The sequence below is a fragment of the Crotalus tigris genome, unplaced genomic scaffold (assembly GCF_016545835.1).
Source record: "Crotalus tigris isolate CLP2741 ecotype Arizona unplaced genomic scaffold, ASM1654583v1 scf7180000017543.2237141, whole genome shotgun sequence".
Taxonomy (NCBI): domain Eukaryota; kingdom Metazoa; phylum Chordata; class Lepidosauria; order Squamata; family Viperidae; genus Crotalus; species Crotalus tigris.
In genome coordinates, this window is record NW_024096463.1 from 1,164,987 (window position 1) to 1,176,998 (window position 12,012).

Here is a 12,012-nt window from a genome sequence, read left to right on the forward strand (position 1 = left end):
CTAAAATGATCAAAGGCTTGAAGACTAAAATATATGAAGAATGGCTGTAGGGCTTGGGTTTGAAGAAATAGGGGAACATGATAGCAGTGTTCCAGTATTTGAGGTTCTGTCACAAAGAAGAGGGTATCAAACTATTCTCCAAAGCATCAGAGGCAGAACAAGAAACAATGGCTGGAAACAGACCAAAGAGAGAAGTAACCTGGAATTAAGGAGAAACTTCCTAACAGTGAGGACAATTAACCAGTGGAACAGTTTGCCTTCAGAAATCGTGAGTGCTCCATCACTGGAGGTTTTTAAGAAGAGACTAGACAGCACTTGTCTGAGATGGTATAGGTTCTCCTGCTTGAGCAGGGGGTGGGACTAAAAGAACTCTAAGGTCCCTTCTAGCTCCTATTCTATTCTATTCTATTCTATTCTATTCTATTCTATTCTGTTCTGTTCTGTTCTGTTCTGTTCTGTTCTGTTCTGTTCTGTTCTGTTCTTAATTTATATTTCATATGATTTAGAGATGAAGTTAATTCATCAAATATTTTGTTTTGTATTTATTGGGGCTCCTCAAAAATATTTTCAAAAGGATGGATAGCAGATGTTTTTGTAAGAAATGTAAGGGCTTTTTGATTGCCATGATTCAGTTATGTTTCTTTCTGTCTCCTTTTTGGTTTCAAATTATTACATATGTTAGCACAAATTTAGAGAACATATATTGTTAGATGTAAATTGAATATTGAACCATATGCTCCGCTCCTGCCAAAAATGTAATTTGACATTTTATGAGGAACTCTGAGTCTCTTGAGATAAAACCTAAGAGAATCATTCTACCCATGGAAAAACAGCAGCACTTCATATGACACGGTGGATTTAAGAGATTAATTATTTGTCCTTTTTTGAAATAACTTTATATTACAGAAATGAAAAGATGAAGCTCTATGTTTCTGTATTGTCTCTAATGTTTAAAAACATTACCTGAGGTAATTATATATTAACATTATATGGATTTTTTCTTCCTTTTTAAAAAAAACTTTCTTTTTTAACATTATTACACATATTTGTTTTTTCTTCTTGATTTATCATTATAATTTTTAAAATCAGTGGGCCAATTCTATAATACTGATTTTACTTGTTTTTACACCAGAGAATCTTTATTATGCAACTGGCAAAGAAAATCCCTTATAGATCCTTCAACCTGCTTCTTTGAATCGAGATCTCACAGTCTGATAGACCAGGAGTAGAATTATGAACAAATTTGCTTCCTTTTTTATGTAAAAGAAAGTATGTAAATAAATTTTCATCTACATGTTTCAAAGAGTTTATTAGTTTTCTTAGTTGTAACATGGAATATGTTAGTTATTATCATGTTTTCTTTTCCCAGTCAGAATTTATTCAGTCCCAAAGTTTATTTCTGAATCTGGATTATGTTATGTTATCAAGATTACAGTTTCAGAATGAATTGTGGGTGACACAAAAATGTAATAGAATTCTTTATGTAAAACAATCCATCAGTTCTTAGTAAGACTATAACTTTGGAATAACGTTAATTTTTAATACTTGAAAGCAGAGTTCATACATTCTACTTTAATAAGGCCTCACATGACTTGGAGACCATATTCTGTAGCATATTTAGTACAAACAGCTGATTGAGGTTTACGTAATAAACTATAAACAAGAAAACCACAGATAAGTACAACATATAAACTAGGTCACAATGTACCCTTTATATTTATGCTAGAATAGTATTTTTTTCTGATTGCTGTACTTTGTAGATAAAGTGAGGTGGCTGAAGTGTTTTGTTTTTCATTGAAAGGAGAGAGCATGAATAATGACCAAATACACTTGAATTGAGGCATTTAATTAATTGCATAAAATCTGCCATCATGCTTATTGAATAGGTGAGGTGTACTTCAGTTTAATGACAAGTTTCTTTAGTGTAAGATAATGTCCTATTATTCTAAATTCATGTGAGACATTTAAAAATGTAAGAGATCACAATACTACTCCTTAAAAATAACTTCTTAAATATAATCCATGGAAATTGTTAAATATTACTCTCCTTTATTTCAACAATTCATTTGAGTAAATTTGTCTATATTCCTATTCACCATCTCAATAGAAGATGGATAGAAATCCAATTATACAACAGGATATACTGTAAAAGTTAATTGTTGATTTCATTGTTACATAATCTGTTATTCAAATCCCAAAGTCTAGAGAATGTTATTAAAAATTGCTTTAGATACTGTGTCTCTTTTACATTTTAGAAAGAGTGAAATTTGCATCAATTGTATTATGACTCTTCAGTATGAACACAATCTCAAATATAAATTGTCCCATAACTAACATACCAAACTTGGATGAAAAGTCCCATAACATGCATCCCTCTTCGGATATCTTGTATAAAAAAAATTATCATCTTCTGTAAACCTTTTTTTGAAAAATTAAACTTTCTCTAATAAGCACTTGATACCTATAAATAATTGAAACCAAGTGCAGCCAGCTGGGAAAACAAAGTAGTCTTCATCACTCACAAATATACTCCCTTGAGAGATGTGTTTAGATCAATCTGGTTTTAGGAAGGGACTTGAGCCTTGCCTTCTAATTGCAGCCTTTTGAATTATTTATTGTTAATATATTTCATTTTCATCAATGTATTATAGTAATGTTTTTATTATATTTCCATTTTTGTTCAAATAATCTCTTTGCATCATCGGCTTGAATGGAAACACCTAATATAAATCAAATAAATTTATCTGTTGATAGTGTTCATTTTCTGCCTTGCAGAAAAAGTGTATAACTCTACAGTGTACAAATCTTTAAAAGTTTTTCTACAAGATGGTAAAAAATCAAATCATATTGCTTTCTGCATCCAATGGCATGAAGAAACCTGTGTCTTCCCATTTTGCATTGTATGGTCATTTTAAATGTAAATTGAATCATGAAATTTTAAACTTTGTTTACTGAAATCACACCTCACTGGCTTTATTTTACGCCCTAGAGACAAATTTACATGATTATGATTCCAGAGCAATTTTGACTCCATATTTAAAAATATACCACAACCTGCAGTTCCAACATTCTAAGCAAAGCATTAAACAAACTGTAAATTATATTATTGTAGATTTATTAAGAAATATATCCATATGCTAAATCATGTAAACCTCAATGCTTACATGCAGGGTGTGTGTGTGTGTGTGTGTGTGTGTGTGTGTGTGTGTCGTGTGAAATAATGGAAACTCACTTTAAATTTTAAAAAATGTAGGTTTTTTGGATCTAAACCACAATTCATGATAAATTCAAAGTTCTGAGATATTGCAAATATAGAAATCAACCATTTTCAAGTTTTTCCAACATTAGACACAAATACAAATTAATGTCAATTATCAATTTGTGTTATTGAGCATCTGTATATATTTTACAAGACCCAAAGTAATCTATGGTGGAAAAAAAATATATCAAAAGTTAGTTCCTTTTCCAACTACCAAAGGCAAACTCTTTCAGGGCTGCAACAGTGAATGTAGCCATTCTGTACTTCTGATGAAATCAAACCCATGGTTTTTTTAAAAAATTACAATCAGAGAAAGTGCTACTTGATTCCTCCTGACAGAATATCTGGTATTCTAGAAATGCCAGAAAGCAGATCCTGATTCAGTGTCAGGGCCCACTTCAAAACCTCATCCTAAGAAAGCAGAACTCTTGGAACAGTTTCATTCCAAAAGGAACTTTTATTAGGAGAAGCTGATAGCAGGCATAGAAGGCAGGATCTGAGGGTTTCCAGCTCAGATCAATAGGTTAAAAGAGTCCCAAGCAAACCGCATGCCAACAGTTCATCCGGTCAGTTTGAATGGGCCAATCCCCTAAGTCCGCTGTGGGAAAGGAGCTGATAACGGGGTCCGTTCCCCTACTTGTGAAGATGTTGTTGGGTCTTTGCACCTTCCCTTCTGCAGCAAGAGATAAACCAGATGGCTGGAGGCACATTCCTTTTTTACCCAGGTTGACATCAAGGGAGAGACAGTTCAAAGTATGTAGAAACAGTGGAAAGGATACAGTGTACCAAAGCAGAAAACCATACCACATAGCCTTCCCCCTTCCCCTCAGGAGAATGGCAGAATCCTCAGAAAGATATCAAGAAGAAATGAGATAGGTCCTCCTCAAAGAAAGGGTTCTGACATCCTGCCCCCCTTAGAAAAAAGAGAGATCCACCTGTAGAAAACAGAACAGAAAAAAGGATTAGTCTGGTTTATCTGGGTATACAGCGTGGAACTTGATAAGTAGTTGGGGGGCCCTAACATGACCTTTCTGAACCCACTCAATTTGGGAATGTGGTAGGTGTTTCCACACTACTAGATATTGGGTGGAACCAAGATGCTTCCTGGAATCTAGGGTTTTTTATTTATTTTTTATTTCAAAATGTTAATCACCTTCTACCATGATTGGAGGAGGGGAAGGAGTTGCAGCTGGTCTTAATGGCAATTGCAGTTTGTGTTTTAAAAGGCTGTAGTGGAAAATTGGGTGAACCTGTCTGAGTGTCTTTGGGAACTCCAATTCTACTGTGACAGGATTGATTATTCTTTTAATGAGAAATGGTCCCACAAATTTTGGTCCTAACTTTTTTGAGGGATTTTAGGTATTTTGTTGACAGGTAAACCTTTTCTTCTACTTGAAATGGTTTGGGTTCACTTTGTTTCTTATCTGCTTGGAATTTATATGCTTCCCTAGCTTCGTCTAATGCAGTGGTGGTGAACCTATGGCATGCGTGCCACAGGCGGCATGCAGAGCCGTCCCTGTGGGCACGCATGCCATCACCCTGGAGGGAGGCGGGGCCAGACTGCTCCCTTCCGCCTCTCCATGTGTGCCTGCACTCTCGGCTCTCTTTCTCTCTGCATTGAGAGTCCAGGCTGGATGGTGGAAAAAGGCTTCTGTTGCCTGGATCGCTGCCGTTTCCCCCCACCCACCATGCAGATTGCACTGCCACTTTCTCCCCCCGCTGCATTTTCCAGGCCTCCAGCATCTGCATTGAGCTGCTAGTGCCATAAAATCACTCCATGGCCAGGGATGTGAGTTCCAGAGACTTTGAAAACAGTTCTGCTGCCCAGATCCGCCGTGGGGGGAGGACAGCAAAATTGCTCTGCAGCCCTAGATCTGGGCAGCAGAAGCAGCAGAGAGAAAGAAAGATTGAGCCAGCAGGGAAGCAAAAGTGTCGGGAAAGGAAAGCATTACAGAGTAAGCAAACTTACAGAAAGGGGATCTCTTTCTCTGTCTCTCTCTCTTTCACACACACACACACACACACACACACACACACCACCCCCTTATTAATCATTTCTTCCCCCACCCCCTTTAATATCATGTTTGGAGTTTGGGAAGGCACGCATCCTACGCTCATCTTCCCAAACTCCAAACTTGCGTGTCCTACTTTCCTAGCTTGCCTTCTCAAACTCCAAATTTGCGCATCCTACGCTCACCTTCCCAAACTCCAACTCGCGTGTGCGTCCTATTTTCCTCATCTTACTCCAGTTTGGAGATTGGGAAGGTGAGCAAGGAAAGTAGGATGCGTGAGTTTGGAGTTTGGGAAGGCGAGCAGAGCCTTAATATAAAAGGCTGGTTCTGCTTTCAAAAAAAAAAAGAGAGAAAGGAAGGAAGATTATTAGGCTCCTTGCATCATCCCCGCTTGAAGCCATCCTTTGCAACAAGGAAAACTCCAATCTATCTAACACTACCCAACATTTCAAATCTGTGTGCACCAAGAGGACAGCTATTTTTAAGACACCAGTCCTGCACATCTATATCTAGGAATAAATCTCATTAAACTCATGAGGCTGTGAAACACAGAATGAAACACTCTCCCTCTCTCTCTCTCTCTCTCTCTCTCTCTCTCTCTCTCTCTCTCTCTCTCTCTCTCTCTCTCTCTCTCTCTCTCTCTCTCTCTCACTCACATCTTTTGCAAAGTGGAGTCTTCTTCTAGGCAACCTGCTGCTTACTTTGGATTGGTTTCCCAACATGTCTAGCAAATCAGTACAGGTCCTGAAATCCAGTATTTATTTAATGAATTAATTTTATTTTTATTTATATCTGGCCTATACTATTTTTACAAATAGCTCAAGGCAACAAACATATCCAACACACCTTTCTCCTCCTATTTTCCTCACAACACACCTGGGAGGTGGATTGGGCTGAGAAAGAATGACTGGCCCAAAATCACCCAGCTGTTTAATCTTCTATCACAGAGCCTTTTCTGTGGGCATGCACAGCGTGAAGAGGGTGAGCAAGAAAAGTAGCAGACATGTGTTTGGACTTTGGAGAAAGGGGGAGAAAGAGAGATAGAGGAAGGAGGGGAGGGAGGGAGGGAGAAAGGAAGGAAGGAAGGGGAGGGAGGCACAGAGATTGGAATGAGAGGGAGGGCCTGAGGAAAGTCCTGCCTTAGCACTTGGCCACCAGCAGCCCTGTGGCCCTTTTGCCATCCCCCGGTGGTCTCCCATCCTATTGCTGAGGATGCTTTGGTTACAAGGAGAGGGATGCTTTGGTTACATGGAGAGGGAATGGGCTTCCCTCTGACCCATGCAATTTTCCCTTCTGCACTCATCATGCAGCTGGGCACCCCCTCAGGGAAATGCAGCTAGGGTAGGCAGGACTGTTGGGTCCTGGTGCCGTGGGAGCTCAAGGGCCAGGCTGGGTGCTTGAACTCTGCTGCCCAGGGCTCCAGGCAGTCCGTGCCACTGTCCATGGGCCCCCTGCATTGCCTGAGGCTCAGTGAGGCTCCTCCAATGGACCATGCCCTGGCGCTTGCCCCAGTCCCACCCACCCTTCCGCCGGAGACTCTCAGATCTGGCCGGGTCCTGCCCAGGCCTGCACAAGTGCCCCTTACGTGAGTGACGGTGAGCTGGCCATGCCCACCCAGTAGGCCATGCCCATGCCAACCACACCCACCCTGTAGGCCACACCCACCCAGTGGGCCACACCCATCTGGCACCCAACAATAAATAAGTGGGGTTTGGTTTGCAGTTTGGGCACTCAGTCTCTAAAAGGTTCGCCCTCACTGGTCTAATGTCTTGCTGGTAGTTAATGAAATATTTTAGGTACTGCTCCAGTACTGAGTTCGACCGTTCAATCCCACCATTCATCTGTGGATGATGACTAGATAACAATCCCTGTGTGGTCCCCAATAGTCCCAGGAATACTTTCCAAAATTCTGATGTGAACTATACCCCTCTATCTGATATGATTCATTGTAGGGCTCCATGAAGTCGATAAATATGCTGGACGAACAGCTTTGCAAGTGTCTTTGCACTGGGGATTTTTTGGCATGGAATAAAATGTACTTGTTTAGAGAACAAATCCATCATGGCCCAAATGACTGTGTTCCCCCCACTTTCTGGTAACTCCACAATAAAGTCTATCAAAATTTCCCTCCAAGGTGCTGATGGAGTCATTACTGGTTGCAACAAGCCTGGGGTCTTTCCTTGTCTTCTCTTAGCTGCAGCACAAATTGGACAAGTGGCCACATAACTTTCAATGTCCTTTTTTATTGATGGCCACCAAAACTGCCGTTTCACCAGGTGTAAGGTTTTTACGAATCTGAAATGACCAACTGATTTTGAATCATGGCATAGCTGCATGAATGTCAGTCTCTGGCTTTTGGGGATGTACAACTTCCCTACCATCAGTAAACCGTCGATCATGGGGTGCATAGGTTCTTGTGGCTTAGGAACCATTCGTCAGTTTCTAGCACTTTTTTGAATTCAATCCCTGCTTGGCTTGCTAGGGGCTTTTGGAATTTGGCTTATGCTTGGGTAGTGACTTGTGCTGCTAACTGCTTTGATGACATAAGTGGCTCTGTTATCTCTGTTCTGTTGCTTTTGTACTGAGGCAGTCTGGACAATCCTGCCTAATATCAGGGCCCACTTCAAAACCTCATCCTAAGAAAGCAGGACTCTTGGAACAGTTTCATTCCAAAAGGAACTTTTATTAGGAGAAGCTGATAGCAGGCAAGATCTGAGGGTTTTCTGCTCAGATCAATAGGTTAAAAGAGTTCCAAGCAAACCCCATGCCAACAGTTCATCCGGTCAGTTTGAATGGGCCAATCCCCAGGTGTTAAATCCGCTGTGGGAAAGGAGCTGATAATGGGGTCCGTTCCATGCTTGTGAAGATGCTGTTGGGTCTTTGTACTTTCCCTTCCTCAGCGAGAGATAAGCCAGATGGCTGAAGACACATTGCTTTCTCACCCCAGGTTGACTTCAAAGGAGAGACAGTTCAAAGATTAAGTATGTAGAAACAGCAGAAAGCTATACCACAGAGCCTTCCCCCTCCCTCTCAGGAGAATGGCAGAACCCTCAGAAGACACGAAGAAGAAATAAAATAGGTTCCCCCCAGGGAAAGAATGGGTTCTGACATCCAGTCTGTAGCCTAGTTTTTTTTTCAGCCCATTGAAGAATAGCATTGAAACTAATTCACAAAGGAAACACTTTGTGTTGTGAGAATAATATGATTGCAGTCATGTGTCTGGATATAAAGTAAATTTTGTAGTCTATAAAGTACATTTTATTTTTATTTGCATTAATTTGAAGCCTCCAGACATGGTTGATTTTTAAAAGCAACTTTTCTGTAGCTCAGATTGTTTATTGGAAGAATCACTAAAGTAAACTTACAGTTCAAAGATCCAAATACATTTGTCAAATGTAAATGTTTTTTGTATAAGAATAGTGTAATGGAGATTGTTCTGGGCAATCCTTTTTATATATATAAAATAATGCTTACTACTGCTTTGTATAAAGGAAACTAATCAATCATTATTTCTTTAATGTTGGTGGGGAAATTAGTAAACTTTCTGACAGTAGGAAACTTACTCTAATAACCTTTGTCATAATGGCCTTTCCATCCATATGGACTTAAGTGATAAGAAAAAAAAGAGGCAGCATCATGCCAAAGATAAATGCTGAAAAATACAAGGGAGCAGGAACCAAACTCTTGAGTAATTTCTATTTTTTGGGTTCTGATAAAACACACAGTGTATTAGTTTTATTTATTTAAATAAAAATAAAAGAGCAGAAATGTTGAAATGAAATAAAAACTAAAGAACTTTTTTACCCTTTCAGTCATGTCCAATTCTTAGAGACTGGACAAGTCCCTGCAGTTTTCATGGCAAGGTTTTTCTGAAATGATTTACTATTAACTTCTTTCTAGTGTTGAAAGAAAAATCAGGTCCAGTTCCAACCTGGGAGTAAATAAAATGGAGGCTAAGATGCTGGAAATAAAATGGAGGCTAGCTGCTCAGGAAAGAAGGTTTAATAATGAGTAGAACCAACAAAATTGCAAAATTGAACAGCGTAACACACAATTTGGTTTCAGAAATAATCTTGGTACACAAGATGCGCTATTCAGCATTCAGGTTCTTGTACAGGGTTGTAGAGATGTCAATCACAGTGTTTACATGTGCTTCATTGATTTTGAAAAAGCTTTTGATAAAATAAGATACAGCAAACTATTAGAAATCCTGAAACAAGGGGGACTAGATGACAAAGACCTCCAAATAATAAAAAATCTGTATTGGCATCAGGTAGCAAATGTGAGACTAGGCCAAAAATACTCAGCTGATGCAGAAATAAGAAGAGGGGTCAGACAGGGATGTATTCTGTCTCCACTGTTGTTCAATATCTACTCTGAGTCAACCTTCAATGAGGCACTGGAGAACATCAATGCTGGCATCAAAGTAAACAGTGTTTGGATCAACAACTTAAGATATGCTGATGATACAGTTCTGCTTGCCAGTAAGCATGAAGACCTTCAGCTCCTCATCAACAGAGTCACAGAAATATCTGAAAAATATGACTTGAAGCTTAAAACTTCAAAAAACATGAAAACTGGGACATGACCGTTGAAATAAAGACAAGGATAGAAAAAGCTCAAAGAGCATTCTTCAAAATGAAAAAGGTCTTCTGCAGTCACAACATAAGCCTAAGACTGAAAATCAGGCTTGTCAGATGCTATATTTTTTCTATCCTGCTCTATGGAGTAGAGAGTTGGTCTCTGACAGAAGGCCACCTGAAGAGACTAGAAGCATCTGAAATGTGGATTTACAGGCGGCTGTTACGTATAAGCTGGGTTGACAAGATCAGAAATGAGGCAGTGATAAGCCACCTTGGAAAGCTAAGGGAAATCATCAAAACAATTAAAAAATGAAAATTAGAATATTTCGGACATGTAATGTGACACCCAGAAAAATATGGCATACTCAATTTAATCCTCCAGGGAAAGATTGAAGGCAAATGAGGTCCAGGCAGAAGAAGAACATCGTGGCTTCAAAATCTAAGGGACTGGTTTGGACAAAACTCAGCAGCACTTTTTCGTGTGGCTGCTGATAAAAACAGGATCGCCAACATGATCGCCAATGTCCGATAATGGATATGGCACAAGAAGAAGAAGAAGAACCAACAACAGCATGCAGTTCTGGGAAAGCTGACCAAAGGGAGTTGAGAGTGGGTAGCTCCAGTGATGGGAATCAGCCGGTTAGCACCAGTTCAGCAGAACCAGTAACTAAATGTTGTTGAGTTTCGAGAACTGGCTGAACCCATGCTGCTTCTGGAAGTCCATTCTAGGCCTCCAGGCCTAGAACAGCCCACAGGAAGTATATGGATGTCACTTTCGGAAGTACGTTCTAGGTCTTGGAAGCATGGAGGAGGCCTCCCAAGGCTAGAACAACCAGATGTGGCCACCTGTCAAGAAGAACGGGTATGCTGGATGTCTCTCCGGAGCATCTGTCCTCATATCCAACTGTTTGATAGATCTTTTGGGGTCCCTGGTTCCTTGGAGGGGGACAGGGAAGACCAAGGTATCCCGGAGAGCGATTCCCGATGGCGGTCGGGATTGGCATATTCGGGAGAAACCTTGGTAAGTTGAGTGGAGGAAGAAGATGGTCATCAATGGCGGCCATGAAGAAATGACAGCTGTTAATTTGGGTTAGAAATGTAAAATTTACTCAAGCGCAAAATTTAAGAGAAAATTTTTATAAAATGTTTTATAGATGGCATTTGGATCCCCCAAAGTTGTCCCGCATGTATCCTAATTTACAGCACAAATGTTGGAGATGTGGAAGCTCAGATGCAACTTATTTTCATAATTGGTAGACTTGTAGAGATATAAAAGCTTTTTGGATTAAAATTTGGTGGAATATTCAAAAGATTTTAAAGAGAAAGATAAAGTTTACTCCACAATTATTTTTGTTGGATATTACGGTTGATTTTGATGTTAAAGAAATTAATTTGATGTTGAATCTTATAACAGCTGCAAGATTATTGGTGGGGCAAAATTGGAAGAAAAACTCTTTGCCTACTATGGAAGAATGGATACTTAAGGTGTCTAACTTAGCAGAAATGGCGAAAATTTCCGCTTATTTGAAGGACCATTCACAAGAAAAATACACTTCGGTCTGGAAAAGATGGATTGATTATATTCAAAAGAAATATGAGACTGAAAAGTACTATCTTGCTTATGAGTAGATTTTAGGTTATTGTTAATAGTTTAATATGATTGAATTTATACTATTTTTAGTGTTATGGTTTAACTGTATTATTATTATTATTTTTAATTTGTTAATATTTGTTTTGAAAACGGAGTTAAAGTATGTTATGGATTTGATTGTTAGTAGAGTTGGGTAATGTTATTTAGATTATGATTGTTTATTTGTAACCCTTTAATCAGCTCTGGGAAGTGGGGGGAGGGGTGGGAGGGTTTTGGGTTATATATTGTAAAAAAATTTTAAAACTTTTAATAAAAAAAATGACAGCTGTCAGCTGGCTGAAATGTAGTAGTAGTATAGCTGGATGGAGACATGACAGTTAAAGGCAAAAGTAATCTGAGCAGTGATCTTGATAATTCAACAGAAGGGATCTGGGTGAAAGAAATTTGAAGATTGTAAATGCCCACAAGAGGGGAGGAGGGAAATTTCCCTTCCTCGCTTCTGAAATAGCAGTGAAAAGAAAGGCTTGGGCTTAAAAGGTTTGCCTACACGGTGGAATTATTACGTTG

General features: G+C 39.2%; 1 protein-coding gene across 2 annotated transcripts in view; it reads right to left on the reverse strand.

Annotated features, from left to right (window-relative positions):
• Positions 1-3,845: 3,845 nt before the first annotated feature.
• ARHGAP6 (Rho GTPase activating protein 6) overlaps positions 3,846-12,012 on the reverse strand; it is a 227,621-nt gene continuing 219,454 nt past the window's right edge. For both annotated transcript variants that reach the window (XM_039320659.1, XM_039320578.1), the window contains exon 13: positions 3,846-4,194. The gene's annotated coding sequence lies outside the window, so the exon portion shown is untranslated. The remainder of the gene's footprint in view (positions 4,195-12,012) is intronic.